This window comes from Heterocephalus glaber, unplaced genomic scaffold (genome assembly GCF_053883595.1).
Source record: "Heterocephalus glaber isolate CG9 unplaced genomic scaffold, H.glaber_assembly_v1.0 deba00001561, whole genome shotgun sequence".
NCBI lineage: Eukaryota > Metazoa > Chordata > Mammalia > Rodentia > Bathyergidae > Heterocephalus > Heterocephalus glaber.
Window position 1 is genome coordinate 6,802,355 of NW_028258349.1, and position 16,561 is coordinate 6,818,915.

At 37.4% G+C, this 16,561-nt stretch overlaps 1 long non-coding RNA gene and 1 pseudogene across 8 annotated transcripts in view; one reads left to right on the forward strand and one right to left on the reverse strand.

The window, feature by feature from the left end:
- LOC110344758 (uncharacterized) overlaps positions 1-16,561 on the reverse strand; it is a 211,954-nt gene that overhangs the window by 33,109 nt on the left and 162,284 nt on the right. The gene's annotated exons all lie outside the window — the stretch shown is intronic.
- Positions 4,361-4,757, forward strand: LOC101708952 (uncharacterized protein C1orf21 pseudogene; annotated as a pseudogene).

A 16,561-nucleotide genomic window follows, 5' to 3' on the forward strand; every position in this document is an offset into this window, starting at 1 on the left:
AACCATGGTTAGAGAGTAGGAACCTCCAAAAATTCTTTCTTCCATGAAAAGAGTGGGAATTCTAACAAAAAAATATGAGTCAACTTTTTCAGAAATCTGAAAATTAACCAAGAACTTGCACCCAACTTGGGCATTTATTCATGAACACTGGCAGAATCTCATTACCAAAAGAAAACTTCACAGCATTTTAGCTTGCTTTATTCCCATGTTCTCCTCTGCATTCAGCAGTGACTCAAAAATCATAGCCCCACTCTCAGGGTAGCCTGGCAGACACAAGAGGAAAGAAAACAGAACTGGAGCTCTTTCAAAGCCTTGTTCCTTGAAATCGTCAATATTTGATCTGTATGAAGGTTTTTTGTTGGACCTGACTTCAAGCTTGCTCACTGTGAAAAGTCTCCCCAGGGAATGTTTGTTGAAAACAATTTACAAGTAAATGCTTTAACTTTGCAGCTATCTGAAGTGGTACATAAGAATGGGAGCAAACAATATACTAACCATAAGGCTAAAAAGGACAAGCAGGGGTGAAAGAATGAGGCATTCACAGAGGGAGCACTTAGGGGCTTGAGCTCTTTCTTCAAGCCAACCGCGAGGCACCGCACAAGCAGAAAGTGAAGGAACACAGAATTGCCAATTACCTGCCTGAGTGTTAGAGGCATCCACATTCACAGGACTCCTTAGCAAAGACTGAGATTTGTTGATTCCAGTTATTTGAGGACAATTATCAGGTCACTAAATTAGCTAAGGACAGACTTCAGTGACCACACACAACAGAAAATGCAGACTGTACCGATTCAGGACAGAAAAGTCACTAAAATAGCAAAAAACTACAGCAAGCTGCAAGAACTATGACTCTTGGGAAAGAAAGAAGTCTGACTGACAGAGTTGCCATATTATATTATATTTATATTATATCATATCATATTACATTATATTCTCCAACTTTCAACAAAAAATTCTAAGATATGCGCAGGAAAAAAAGGTCATCTAGAGAACAATTTTTGAGGAAGCCTGGACATTGAACTTAAAACAATGATTTTAAGTCAACAATTTTATATATTTAAAAAAATATTTACAAGTCACATAAAACTATATCTAAACAACCAAAAGAAGTCTGACAATGTCTTTTCGCTAAATAAAGAATATTAATTAACAGACAGAAATTATTAAAGCTGATCCAAATATAAAATTAAAAGCACAAAGACAAGAAATAAGAAATGTAAGCAAGAACACAGGAAAAAAGGATCTCTTATAAACTGTTGGTAGGAATGTTAATTAGCCATTATGGAGGACAGTATGGAGGTTCCTCAAAAAAATCTAAAAATGAAACTACTATATGATCTACCAATCTGCCTGTGGGTATATATCAAAGGAAATGAAATTAGAATATCAAAGAGATACCTACACTTCTCTGTAACACTGTTCACAATAGGCAGGATAAAGAACCAGCTTAAATACCCACCAGTGGACGCATAAAGAAAACCCAGTATATATAAACACAAAGAAATATTATTCAGACATAAAAAGCATAAAATCTGGTAGTTTGGAATTCATTAAGTTAATCAAACAAGACACAGAAAGACAAACACTGTATAATCCGACTCTTGTGTGGAATCTAAAAAGGTGACCTCATGGGGTTTGAGAGTAGAACAGTGGTTACCAGACACTGAAGAAAGCAGTGGAATGAAGAAGTAATGGGGAAAGATTGGTCAGTAGGTATAATGTTATAGTTAGATAGGAAGATTAAGTTCTGCTGCTTTATAGAAGAATAAAAAAAGTTTAAAATAATGAATTTCATAGCTCAAAATAGCTAGAAAAAAAGGATTTTAAATATACTCACCATAAAGAAATTACAAAAGCTTAAAATGACGGATCTGTTTATTACCCTGAGTTGATCATTATTCTGGGTATACATTAATCAAAATATCACACTGTACTTCATAAATATCTATAAACATTATGTGTCAATCAAAAAATAATTTTTAAAATCTTATTAGGATTTTTGCTATGTAATAACACCATTTCTTTCCATTTACTCATACATATGGTAAAACATCATACATCTAGATATGCAAATAATAAAGAATACTAACTGAAATTTCCAAAAACAAAATTTGAGAAGGCTGAAGAAAAGTCAGCAAACTTAAAGATCAATCAGTTAACATTACTTCATCTGAGGAATAGAAAGAAAAAAATGAAGAACGAATATAGCCACAGAGACCTGTGGGGCATCAACAGGAGTACCGAAGTATGCACACTGGCAGTCTTGAGAGGAGAAACCAGCAGAGGAGAGGAGAGGAGAGGAGGGACAAAATACAATACTTGAGGAACTTATGGACAAAAAAACTTCTTAAGTGTGATGAAAAACAGTAATCTGCACCTAAGAAACAGCAAAATCCAAATAGAATCAACTCAAAAAAAGAGCAATTCATAAGCACCTCATAATGAAACTGTTAAAAGACAGAGAGGAAGAATTTTGAAAACAGCAAGCATAAAATGACTCCTGGTATACAAACAATTCTCAATAAAATTAGCCACTGATTTTTTATCAGAAGTCACAGAGGGCAGAAGACAGCAAAAGGACATAGTCTAAGTCCAGTAAGACAACAACTTAGAGCTGAGAATTCTATATCCATCAAAATTATTCTTCAGGCCAGGCATGGTGATGCACACCTGTAACCTTAGCACTCAGGAGGCTGAGGCAAGAGGATCACCATAAGTTCAAGGCCAGCCTGGGCTATATAGTGAGACCCTGTCTCAAAAATTCTACAAAAAATTATCCTTAAAAATGAAGGAGAAATTAAACACTCCAAAAGCAATTTTATGCTAACAAATTAAATAATCTGACTGAAATGAACAAATTGGATGCAAACTATCAAAACTAGTTGAGAGGGAAATATAAAACCTAAGATCTCCAACAAGCAGAGATTCAATAAGTAATCAAATACCTCCTCACAAAGAAAATCCTTGGACCAGACAAATTTACTGGTGAATGCACCAAATACTTAAAGAAGAATTAATACTAATCTTTCACAAACTCTTCCAAAAATAGAAGGCTCAGAAACAGTTTTCAACTTATTCTAGGAGGGCAATGTTACTCTGATGCTAAAACCAGACAAGAACAACACAAGAAAAAAATACAGATTGATATCTCTTATGAATAAAGATGTAAAATCTTCAACAAAATACAATAGAATAAGACCAATTAGACAAAAGAAAAAAGTAACAGGGACATGAAAGGGAAAGAAAGTAGTTATACTATCATTATTTCATGATGACATGGTCCTCTACATAAGAGACCCCAAAAACTCCACCAAAACCCTCCTAGAATTAATAACCAAATTCAGTAGTGCAGCAGGATACAAAGTCAACCCTCAAAAATCACTAATATTCCTGTACACCAATAACAAACTCACTGAGAGAGAATTAGGGAAATAACACCTTTCACAATAGCATCAAGAAAAATGAAATATTTAGGAATTAACCTAACCAAGGAAGTGAAAGACCTCTACAGTGAAAATTATAGTACTCTGAAAAAGAAAGATTGAAGAGGGCACCAGAAAATGGGTAGATATCCCTTGCTCCTTGATAGGCAGAACCAATATAGTCAAAATGGCCATACTCCCAAAACAATTATGCAGATTTAGTGCAATACAAATCAAAATACCAATAACATTCCTTACAGAACTACAGAAGGCAATCCTAAAATTTATATGGAACCAGAAGAGATGTAGAATAACAAGAGCATTTCTGGGCAACATGGGAGAGGCAGAGGGTATCACAATCCCAGACTTCAAGTTATACTACAAAGCTACAGTGAAACAGCATGATGTTGGCAAAACTAAACAAAACAATCAAAATAAATAAATAAATAAACAGAAATCTGGATCAATGGAAGAATAGAGAATGCAGAAAGAACTCCACACACACTCAGCCACATTATCATTGACAAAGGGGCCAAATCCTTTTACTAGAGGAAAGATAGCCTCCAACAAAATGGGGGTTCAGCAGTGCATATAATAATCAAACTACCAAATATCAAAGACAAAGTAAAAAATCAGACAGTAGCAAGAGATAAGAAGATACATCAGAAGCTTTGGGCTGGGACTCCGAGACGCAGGGAGGGGGAGCCCCGGACCCTATGGGGAGCAGGAGGAAGAGGAGCAGGAGGGAGGAAAAGCAGAGGTGAGAACAAGGGGGGGGGGGGGCTCGCCACATCCGGCCCCCCGCGAGTGCCCAAGGCGCACACCTTTTGACTGACTCCACAGCAAGGTGCATTTTCTTTGGGTTTAAAGAAGCAAACAATGTCCCGGTGTCTATAGAGATGATTTGAAGCTCAGCCCAACTGAAGCTGACTGAATGAGACCATGGGCTGTGCCTCCGCCAAGCATGTTGCCACTGTTCAAAATGAAGAGGAAGCCCAGAAAGGGAAAAACCACCAGAACGGAGATGTGTTTGGCCGTGAGTACAGGATCAAACCAGTGGAAGAGGTCAAATACATGAAAAATGGGACCCAAGAATGGCAGAAAATAGCGGTCAAGAACCAAGAAAACTTGGGGAAAAAAGTGCCAGCTCAAACGTAAGGCTTAAAGCTAAGAAAGAGATTCCTGGGTTAGTTCATCAACCCAGAGCAAACATGCACATTTCTGAAAGCCAACAAGAATTCTTCAGAATTCTGGATGAAAAAATTGCAAAGGGTTGGGATTACTGTTCGGAAGAAGAGGATATCACATAGCACCAATTCTCTCACTCAGACCAGGAGCTACTATTGTGTAAATAGGTTACACCCCAGTTGAATCTTTGCAAAGGTTGGTTCTCTTCAATGAACAGCACGATAGCAAAAGAAGATCGTTCCATATCATATGCCCCATTAAATTACAGTGTTTCTGGGGCCGGGGATTTAGCTCAGTGGTTCTGTTGCCTGCCTCACAACCTCAAGGTCCCAAGTTCAATCCCCGGTATCAAAAATAAATAAATAAATTACAGTGTTTCTTAATGAACTTTCAAAGGAATATTGCTAAAAACAAACAAAAAACTGTTATCAATTTGTTGCCAGGGCAAGGGTGAAAAATAAGAACCAAGAGAGATTATGTAAAGGTGCAAATTTCCAATGATGAATGTCATTATATTGTATACCTAAAATGAACCAATGGTTAAAATAGATAATTGATAATCTGAAATAGGAAGAAAAGGTTCAAAGGGGTAGGGGTAGTGGGAAGAGCAGGGGAAAGGAAAGAAGGGAAAGGAAAAATTATAAGAAATGGAAAAAATGGGAACAAAGTCTTTATAAATAGGGAAGGGTGGAGGGGTTGAAGGGAGGGCTGGGAATGGGGAAAAAATAAGAACCAAGATGCATCATGTAAAGGTACAAGTTCCCAATGAGAAATGTAAATGTGTTGTATACCTAAAATGTACCAATACAAGAATTTAAGTAATAAATAAATAAATAAATAAATAAATAAATAAATAAATAAAACTTGTTGCAACTTTTCACTTCTCTTGTGTCCAGGTATGCAGCAAAATTCTGCAATTTCACCTTGAAGATACTGTTGGTTTTACAGATGCTCTTCAACCTCTTTTCTACATGAGGAGGTAGTGGTGAACTCAGATATCAAACTTTATTCTAGACCAGTTCTGCTTCTAAGTCAAGCATTTCTTTCCCTCTCTCTTTCTTCCATATCTCTCTCAAGCCATCCAGATACAGCCTGGGCCTTGTTTGTCGCTGGCATTTTTGAGCTTTGGAAATGGGATGGTTGCTTTGGCCAGCCTTGTTTCTCTGCTCTGAGGAAGTTGAGGAGCTATTATCAATTAAAGCATGGTGTGACTTGACTTCTGGAAGTGACATAGGAGCGAGCAGCAGGTTGTTCCATCTAATAAGTACCTTAATCAAGAATTAAGTTTTCAATATTGGCTTTGCTCAGATGAAGATGGATATGTGATCGCAATCATTTTGAATCCCTCTTCCTCACTTTTTTTCTAAGAAATAAACATTTTACTGTTTTATGTAAATATATATATATATATATATATATATATATATATAAAAAGAGATATTGGTGTATCAGGAGATATACCAAGCAGTAGTGATATAAGTGGATTTCTCAGCAGAAATTTTGTAAGCCAGGAGGGAGTGGGATAATATATTCAAACTGAAAAAAAAAAAACAATTAAGAGTACTTTACCTAGCAAAGCTGCTTTTCAGAAATGAGGAAGAAATAAAAATATATTTTGACAAACAAAATCTGACTAGACTTACCTTGCAGGAATTGTTAAAGGTAGTTCTTTAAGCCAAAAGAAAAGGCTTCTAGTTAAATAACATAGAATATATAAAAGCACAAAACTTAATGGAATAAGTAAAATAGATCCAGACTCAGAATATTCTAGGGCTGCAATGATGTTTTGTAGAGCAAATTCATCACTACTACAACAGTTCAAAGATTAACAATTAATAACAGCTGCAGTTGAAATAAATTGTCAAAAGATACACATTTTAAAGTAATATATATCGTGGCATCAAAAACATAAAATGTGGGAAAATTAAGTGTAGAGTTGTTGTTTGCAAGCAAAGTTATCAGCATGAAATAAACAAAGTATAGGACGTTCTATGTAAATCTTGAGATAACCACAAGGGAAAATCTTTAGCAGAAGCACAAAACAAAAATAGAAATGGTTCAAAGAATACCATTAAAGAAAACCATCAAGCCATAAAGGAAGGAAGAAAGAAAGTATCTACAAAACAACCAACAATTAACGTAATGACAGTAGTAAATCCTTACCTATCAATAATTACCTTAAATGTAAATTCATTAAATTCTCCATTAAAAATAGAATGACTGAATGAATAAAAGTATGCTACTGTATATGCTACTGTAAGACAGTCACCTTATTTTTAAGGACAGATATAGATTAAAGCAAAAGGATAGAAAAAGATATTCCACACAAATAAAGACCAAAGGATCAAAATAGTCTTGAATTTAAACACTGTAAAAATAGACAAAAAAGAACATTGTATGTGATAAAGGGGTCAATTCATCAAGAAGATACAACTGTAAATACATATGCATTCAATTCTAAGCACCTAAATATATAAACAAATATTAGAAGATCGGAAGAAAGAGAAAGATGGTAATACAGTAATAACAAGGGGTTTTAATACCCTGCTTTCAACAATGGATAGATTACAAAGAGAGATAAGGAAATATCGGACCTGAACATCAACTTAGACCAGATGAACCTAAAAGATATGTACAGGACATTCTATCCAAGAGCAATAGAATACATATTCTTCTCAAGGGCACAGGGAACATTCTTCAGGGCAGATCACACATTAGTAGACAAAAGGAGCTTTAAGAACATCTAAGATGACTAACTTCATATCAAGTATCTTTTCTAATCACAATTACATAAAACTAGAAATCAATGACAAGAGAAATATTAGAAAAGTCTTAAGTAGATGAAAATTAAACAACACGCTGTGGAACAACCAACACAGATCAATGAACAGATGAAAAAAGAAATTTAAAAAATACCTAGAGACAAATGAAAATGAAAGAAAATACAGTGGTACTTTGGTTTACAAATTTAATTTGTTTTATGATTGAACAGAAGATGGCTATGTTTGTGTCTGTGTGGGGAAGAAGGCCATGGTTGTATTTGTCACCTGATGTGGAGTTTATGAATGGAAGCAAAATTTTACCAAACGCTTTTTTTTGCATACTAAATTGTTTGCAGACAGAAGCTTTCATGAACCGAGGTGTTACTGTACACTAAAACTTCTAGGATACAAAAAAAACAGTTCTAAGAGAATGTGTACTGTAATAAATGATCACATCAGAAAAAAATTAAGAATACCAAATTAAAAAACATTAGTCCTCAAGGTACAAAAAGAAGAAACTGAGCCCAAAGTTAGCAAAAGGAAGGAAATAAAGAAAATCAAAGTGGAAATAAATGAAGTGGAAAGTATAAAAATAATATAAAAGAGTAACAATACTGAGTTGGTTTTTTTTTTTTAAAAATATACACAAAATTGATCAACATTTAGCTTGACTAAGAAAAAGAAAAGACTCAAATAAAATAAAATCATAAATTAAAGATGAGATAAACCATACCAAAGGAATACAAAGCATAAGAGATAAACAATTATACTGTCCGCAAATTGGGTAGTCTAGATGAAACAGACAAATTCCTAGTTACATAAAAATCTACCAAGACTGAGTCATGAAGAAATAGAAAGTCTGAACACCATAATGACTAAGGAGATTAAATCAGTAATACACTAGCCCATGATCTGATAACTTCATGACTGAATTGTACTAAACATATGAAGAATTAATATCAATCTCAAACTTTTCCAACAATTTGAAGTGGAAAGAATACTTCCAATCTCCACTTATAAGGCCAGCACAATCTGACTCCAAAGCTAGACAAGGACATTACAAAAATAAAGAAGGGTCAGAGGGAGGGAGGGAAGGAGGGAGGGGGAGAGACAGACAGAGAGAGAGAGAGAGAGAGAGAGAGAGAGAGAGAGAGAGAGAGAGAGAAAGATTTAGCCAATATTATTGATGAACATAAATGCAAAAATCCTCAACAAAATATCAGCAAACCAAATTCAATACCCATTAAAAGGACCATTCATTAGGATCAAATGAAATTTATCCCTGAGATGCATGGATGGTTCATTATATGCAAATCAATAAGTATGATATAGCTGGGCATGATAGTCCATGCCCATAATTCCAGCACTTTTAAGTGGCAAGAGGATGGCAAGTTCTAGCCCAGCCCAGGAAACCTAGCAAAGTAGCAAAACCTTGTCTCAACAAAAAAAATGAAAACAGGGTTTGGGATGTAGCTCAGTGTGATAGGTCTGGATTCAATCCCCAGCACCACAAAATAAAATATTTAAAACTTTAAGACCTCGTGATCATCTCATTAGATGTAGAAAAAGAATTTGACAAAATTCTTTTCAAAAGGACATCTTCAAAGATACTCAGTTAAAGGATAGTCTCTTCCAAGATACCCTATTGAAGGGTATTTCTTCCAGCAAACGATGTTGAGAAAACTAGGTATTCACATGCAGAAGAAAGAATTGGATTCTTTTTTCAGACCATATATAAAAATTAACTCAAAACTGATTAAAGACTCAAATATAAGACGTGAAATTATAAAAATATAAAAAAATAGGGGGAAAAAGTACATGACATTTGTCTAGGTAATGTTTTTTTTTTAATTTGACCCCAAAAACACAGGCAACAATGAAAAAATAGGCAAATGGCATTGCATCAAACTAAAAAGCTTACTAACAGTAAAGGAAACAGTAGCATGAAGACACAACCTGCAGACTGAGTGAAAATACTTACCAGACACATATCCAATAAGGGATTAGTATTCAAAATATATAAGGAACTCAAAAAACTCAAGAGCAGGAAAACAAAAATGACCAAGGGACCTAGATAGACATTTCTCAATAGAAGATATTTAAATGGCTGACAGATATATGAAGAATGCTTAGCATTGCTAATCATTAGGGAAATGCAAATAGAAATCACATGAGACGTCACCTCACATCTACAAGAATAGCCGTCATCAAAAAGACTGATGACAACAAATGTCAAACGTGGAAAAAATAAAAACCTTGTACATTGTTGGTGGAAATGTAAACTGATATAGCCATTATGGAGAACTCTATGGAGGTTCCTTTAAAAGTTAAAATTAGAACCAGGGATTTAGCTCAGTGGTTCCGCAGCCTGCCTCGCAAGCGCAAGGTCCCGAGTTCGATCCCTGGTACCAAAAAAAAAAAAGTTAAAATTAGAATAACCATATGATCCAGCAATTCCACTTCTGAGTCTACCAAAGGAACTAAACTCAGTGTATCCAAGAGATACCCACTCTGCCATATCCACTGCAACATTATTCACAACAAGCAAGGTATGGAATCAATTTAAGTGTCCATCAATGGATGAATGGATAATGGAAATGTGGTATGTATACACAATTGAACACTATCTAACCTTAAAAACGAGAGAGGAAAATCCTGTCATTTCTGAGAGCATGGATGAACCTGGAAGACATATGCTAAGTAAAATAAGCTAGCACAGCAATTCAAATGTTGCATGACCTCATGGATATGTGGAATCTGAAATGGTGGTAACCAGGGCTGGGGATTTAGCTCAGTGGTTCTGCTGCATGCCTTGCAAACGCAAGGTCCTGAGTTCGATCCCCAGTACCAACAATAAAATGGTGGAAGCCATAGAAGTAGAGCAAAATGATAGCTAACAGAGGCTGGTGTAGGGTTAAGGGGAGGGTGGGAAGTAGGGAGGTTGGGAAGATGTTACTCAAAGGACACAAAATTTCACTGACACATTCAGGAGATATATAGTAAAACCTGGTTATTATAGTTCATAAAAATATATTGTGTCCTCAAAAATTGCTGAAAGATTTTCTCACTACACAACAAAATGACAAATATGGAAGTTAATGGATAATTAGCTTGATTTAATATTTCTACAGTGTGTACGATATAATTGAATGTCATTATACATTGTAAATATATACAATTTTATATATCAACTGAAAAATAAATATCAGTAACAAATAAATGAATAAATTCACATTACATTTCACTCAGCAGTTCTACTTGAAAAAAAATAACAAAACCCTTTATCTCCATCTGACGTAGTATGTAATTTGCTTATGTATCTTATTTGCTGTGGTTTTCCACACTAGAAATGAAGCTTGACGAAAGCTGGAATTTTTAATGTGTGGTGCTCATTATTGTTTCCCTAGTAACTTCCACATTTGAGCACTAAATAATGAATGAATGAAAGGAAGAAGGGAAAGAGGGAAGGAAGAGAAGAAAGTAGGAAAAGAGGAAAGAAGAGAAAGAGAAGTGTGCCGCTAGGTGAGAAGCAAACATACTACACCGTATATCTCAAGGTAGGGCACCAACGTGAAATTAAAATCACCTAGTAGCACACTGGCACGTAGTAAACATTCAGTAAATGTCTGCAAGAGGAGTGGCTAGGTGTGCAGACTTCTCTGGCATGTGTCTCCTTCCCTTAGTTCATGCCATTTTTCCCCCTAAGCAGAGAGGGCGTCTGAGCCCTATGAGCCCTACATTGGGGTGCCACCTCTAGCTGACCTACCTGGCTATCCTTGTGCCAGGACCTAGACCCAACGCTTTGTTTTCCCTGACCCCCAGGCGAATGAGGATGAATGACAAAGAGAAACGAGTCAGTTTAACAGGCGGGCAGCCAGAGGGGCTCCTGGCTCTAGTCGGCAGAGGAGCCCCCCCAACACTGCCTCTGGCTCATCTTGCCTTTATTCACCCAAACATAGGTACAAGCAATCAAAGTAACACAAGATCCATCTGCTTTCCAATATCCATTAGTACATATTCAGGTAAACAACTTAACCTCAGCTCACTTACATTTTCCCTAGAACTTGCAATATGCAGTCACTCCTGAGTGCAGCCTTTCTCCTTTGTGCTCACAGAGGAGGCCAATTAGGCCTCAATTCTCCTCTGGTCTCGGACAGACACTTGGGTGTTCACCAAGACCATAGGACAAAGTATAGTAAGAGAATTACTTCATTGTCTCCATTTCCTCCTCACTAGAAGGGAGAACAAATCTCTTGGGCATTCTCAGTGTTTGCTAAGATGTACCTGGTCAGGGTTAAAGTCCTGCAGGCTGGTGTGCCGAGAGACCAGTAAGCAGGAAAACAATCACTCTGGTTCTTGGAATGTAGAATAGCATTGACTCTGGTTTTATTTTACCTTGTCAGGAGTCATATTTGTTTTGTTCACAGCATCATGCTACTGTCTGGTTCCATCATAGGATCCAGACATTGATGCTGAGTGTTTTGTTTCCGTGTTTCCCATGTTTGTCTAAACTAGGAAGTCACAAGGGCAAACAGCCACAGGAACAAGTCATGATGTCATGGGGACCGTGGTAAAGTAGACAGCCTCATCTATCACCCAGTTACACTGATGACATGGGATCTACACGTCGAGTTGCCAAAGTCTGGACCAACCTCTCTCTCTCTCTCTCTCTCTCTCTCTCTCTCTCCTCTCTCCTCACTGTCACTCTCTTCCTCTATAGTACAGTGTAAATGTATCTCCCAAAATTCATGTATTTAGAACTTTATCCCCAGTGCAGTAGTGTTGCCTGGTGGGCACTACTGAGCAGTGATTAGGGAGGCCATGAAGGCTCTTCTGCATGGTCAGTATCGGGATCACAGAAGAGTGTCAGTTGTCACAAAAAGGGATTTGTTATGGGAGCAAGCTTCACCCTCTCTTGCCCATTCACCTTGTACCACGGGATAAGACTCAGATGCCAGGGCCATGCTGTCAGACTTCCCAGCCTCCAGAGCCATTGACCAAATAAATCTCTCTTCCTTATAATGTACCTAGTCTTGGGTATCTGTTACAGCAACAGAAAATAAATTAAGATCCTTTCTCCCTCCAAGATAAGCTGAATGTCTGGATTTTATTTACAAAGTATAATTGTTAAACTAAAAAAAAAATCCAATGTTTTTTAACACACCTTTATTGAAATGCAGTTTAGATTATCATTCACTTACTTAAAGAGTACAATAAAGAGTTGTTTGACCATCACCACAATCTAATTTTAGAACACTTGCATCATCTCAGCAAGAAAATTTGTACCCATTAGTAGTCAACACCCACTCAAGGCAACCACTAATCTACTATCTGTCCTATGTATTTGCCTATTCTGGATATTTCATATAAATGGAATTACACAATACATGGTCATTTGTGACTGGCTCCTTTCACTTCACTTAGTGTTGTTGAAGTTCATCCATTTTGTAGCATGTATCTTTTTATTGTATTAGTTGAATAATATTCCATTGTATGGCTATGGCACATCTTGTTTATCCATCCACTAGACATTTAACAAAAGGATAACATAGACTGGGCTCAGCTGGATGACCAATTTGTCATGGTGTGCCTGTCTTCTGTTCAATCTTGCCTGCCCCTTGGTGACAGAAGACACAGATGTAACCAGCCACACAGCCAGGTCACGAATTGTGATCTGAGCATGCCACAACTCCATTCCTCCCCAAGCTGAAATTGCCTCCTCTTTTGGCTTTAGAGTGGAATGGTGGCATCTTAGCCCAGCCAAGACTTGGCCCCCCCACCATCCCCTGGTCACAAGCATCACTCTCTGTGCCTAAACCACTGGCGTTTCAGTCATCCATCCCTTTATTCATGCACTTTATCCTCTGTTGGTCATTTTCCACCACAAAGTGAGCTCCTTCTGGCCAAGGACTGTTCCTTCTCCATTAGCGTCTCTATCTTCAGGAAGAGTAGATATGGGCCAAATGTCTGATAATCGAGTAGACTGAGACTGTTCCTCCATCTAAACTGCCTTCTCCTAAATTGGGCTTCAACTTGCCAAAGAGTGAAACTAGACCTGTATCTCTCACCATGCACTAAACTAAAATCCAAATGGATTAAAGATATAAATATTAAAATAGAAACTCTGAAACAGTTGGAACAGAGGTTAGGTAGAACCCTTGAAGACATCAGTGTAGGAAAAGATTTTATGAACAAAACCTCAGTTGCCCATGAACTATCACAAACAATCAACAAGTGGGATCTCTTCTTATTAAAAGGCTTCTGCACAGCAAGAGAAACCACCAGCAGTGTGAAGAGACAACCCACAATGTGGGAAAAAATCTTCACCTGCTCTTCCTCAGACAAAAGTCTACTATCTCGAATCTATAAAGAACTTAAAAAGATCAGACCTCCCAAATTTAAAGACCCAATCCAAACATGGGCATCTGAAATGAACAGACATTTCTCACACAAAGAAGTAGAAATAGCAAATAAATACATGAAAAAAATGCTCAACATCACTGGTCATCCGAGAGATGCAAATGAAAACAATGCTGAGATTCCACTTCACTCCAGAAAGAATGGCTGCTATCATGAAATCAACCAATAACAAATGTTGGCAGGGCTGTGGGGAAAGAGGAACCCTGCTCCACTGCCGGTGGGAGTGTAGACTGGTGCAAGCACTGTGGAAATCAGTATGGAGATACCTCAAAGAACTAGGACTGGAAGTCCCATTTGACCCCATTATTCCACTGCTGGGGATCTTCCCCAAAGAATTAAAAGAATCATACCACAGTGATATATGTGCGCCCATGTTCATAGCAGCACAGTTTGTGATAGCTAAAACTTGGAAACAGCCCAAATGCCCATCAACTGGAGACTGGATAAAGAAAATGTGGTGTTTTTATAAAATGGAGTACTACTCAGCCACAAAAAATGAGAAATTAGAGACATTTATAGCTAAGTGGATGCACATTGAGGCGATACTCTTAAGTGAAATAAATAGGACACACATGAATAAATTCCGAATAGTTTCTCTGGTGTGAGAAACTGAAAGTGTAAATAAGGACTAAATGTATAATTGGTAATGTGAAATAGGAAGAAAAGGGGCAAAGGGGAAGGAAGTGGGAGGGCTAGAGGAAAGGACAGAAGGGAATGGGATTAATATGAGAAAATGGAAAAATAGAAACAAAATCTTTGTAAATAGGGAGGAATGGAGGGGTTGAAGGGAGGGCTGGGCAAGGGTGAAAAATAAGACCCAAGAGAGACTATGTAAAGGTGCAAATTTCCAATGATGGATGTCATTATATTGTATACCTAAAATGTACCAATGATTAGAATGAATAATTGATAATGTAAAATAGGAAGAAAAGGTCCAAAGGTGTAGGGGTAGTGGGAGGGGCAGGGGAAAGGAAAGAAGGGAAAGGAAAAATGATGAGAAATGGAAAAAATGGAAATAAAGTCTTTGTAAATAGGGAAGGGTGGAGGGCATGAAAGAAGGGCTAGGAATGGGGGAAAAATAAGAACCAAGATGCAGTGTGTAAAAGTACAATTCCCAATGAGAAATGTAATTGTGTTGTATACCTACAATGTACCAATAAAAGAATTTAATAAAAAAATAAAATAAATAAAAAATAAATTGCCTTTTCCTGCACTGCCCATCTAACATTTAACAGTAGCTTTCCTAGTCCCCTCCCACTCCCCCAATCCACACAGCATTAATCATTCAGTCCCCTCCTGGGCTCAGGCAGCATGTAGTTCTCATGTGTGTGTGTGTGTGTGTGTGTGTGTGTGTGTGTGTGACAAATTCTTACTCATGTTTTTTAAAACTTAATGCAATAATTTATTGAGTTCTAGTTTATATGCATTAAGATGCAACCATTTAAGTGTACAGTTCCATGAATTTTAAAAATACTCACCCATAAATTACACTCATGTAACCCCAACTTTCATCAATATATAGAACATTTCTGTCTCCCCAGAAAGCTCCTTTTGTCCCTTTCAATCACATCCTGACATAACACCCTAGGCAACCACCCATCCTCCTGACATGGCAGCTTAGTGCTGGCTGTCACCAAACTTCATATAAATGGACTGAGGCAGAACACTTCCTCATGTCTATCTGCATTTGACCAGCATGACACCTGAGAGGTTGATCCATGCTGTTAGATTACCATGAACTCATTTCTTCTGCCCCATTCCCAGCACAGTGACTATTGAATTAAATAGGTTCAATTAAATAGATTCCCACATCAAAATGACTTCAATGAGGTGACTGATACCAAATTGTGCATTACACTTTAATAAAGTAAGAAAATAAGATGCTCTATTCCTTACCATCAGCATTCTAGAAGGTTGTGTTAGTGTTCACTAGAGGAACAAAGTCAACACTTTATATATATAATTAAGCAAGGACATTGATTAGGTAGGCTTAAAGAATCAGAGTTGAGAGACTATACAATGGCTATCTATTCATTGAAGAGCAATCTAGTAGCTGCTCAACCCAAGAAGCTGGAGGCTGAAGAATGAGAGGGATTGAGGAGGCGGCAGCAGTCTGAGACTGAAGCCCTGGAAGCTCCCTGGAGAGTCTCCGTGTAAATATGCAGAGAAAGGCTGAGGACGCTGGAGTCTACAGGTGAAACAAGTAGCAGAAGATGCCCCGTCAAGCAGAATGGAGCTTTTCCAACACAGGCTGACTTCCTCCTTCTTCCCCTTTCATTCTATCCAGGATGCAAGCCTATTGGATGGTGCTGCCTACAATCAGGTTTGGTCTTCTCCCTCAATTTGTTGGCCTACATGCCAATCATCTCTGGAAACACCCCACACACACCCCAAAGTATGTTTTATTAATCTGCTAGGTGACTTAATCCAGTCAAATTGCTATATCATGATTAAGGAGCACAGAGGAAGAAAAATAAAAAGACCCACCAGCACTCTGCACATTTTCCTCTCCTCACAAAGCCTAGAGCTGATGAAGGAAGGAGAGAGGGGGACCTCAGGGGAACACACAAGCAGCCAGTGTCCACAGCAGAGGTAGACCGCAGAAGTAAGCAGTCACTTCCAGCTGAAACTGAAATAAACCACCAAAACTTCTAGCTTAAATCAGAAATTAATCACTAGCAGTAGTTTCAATAAACACTTCCCCAGGTAAACATCACAGTCAGACGTAGGTTCATTTCATTTTAAGATAATTAGCTTAATAAAAGCTAA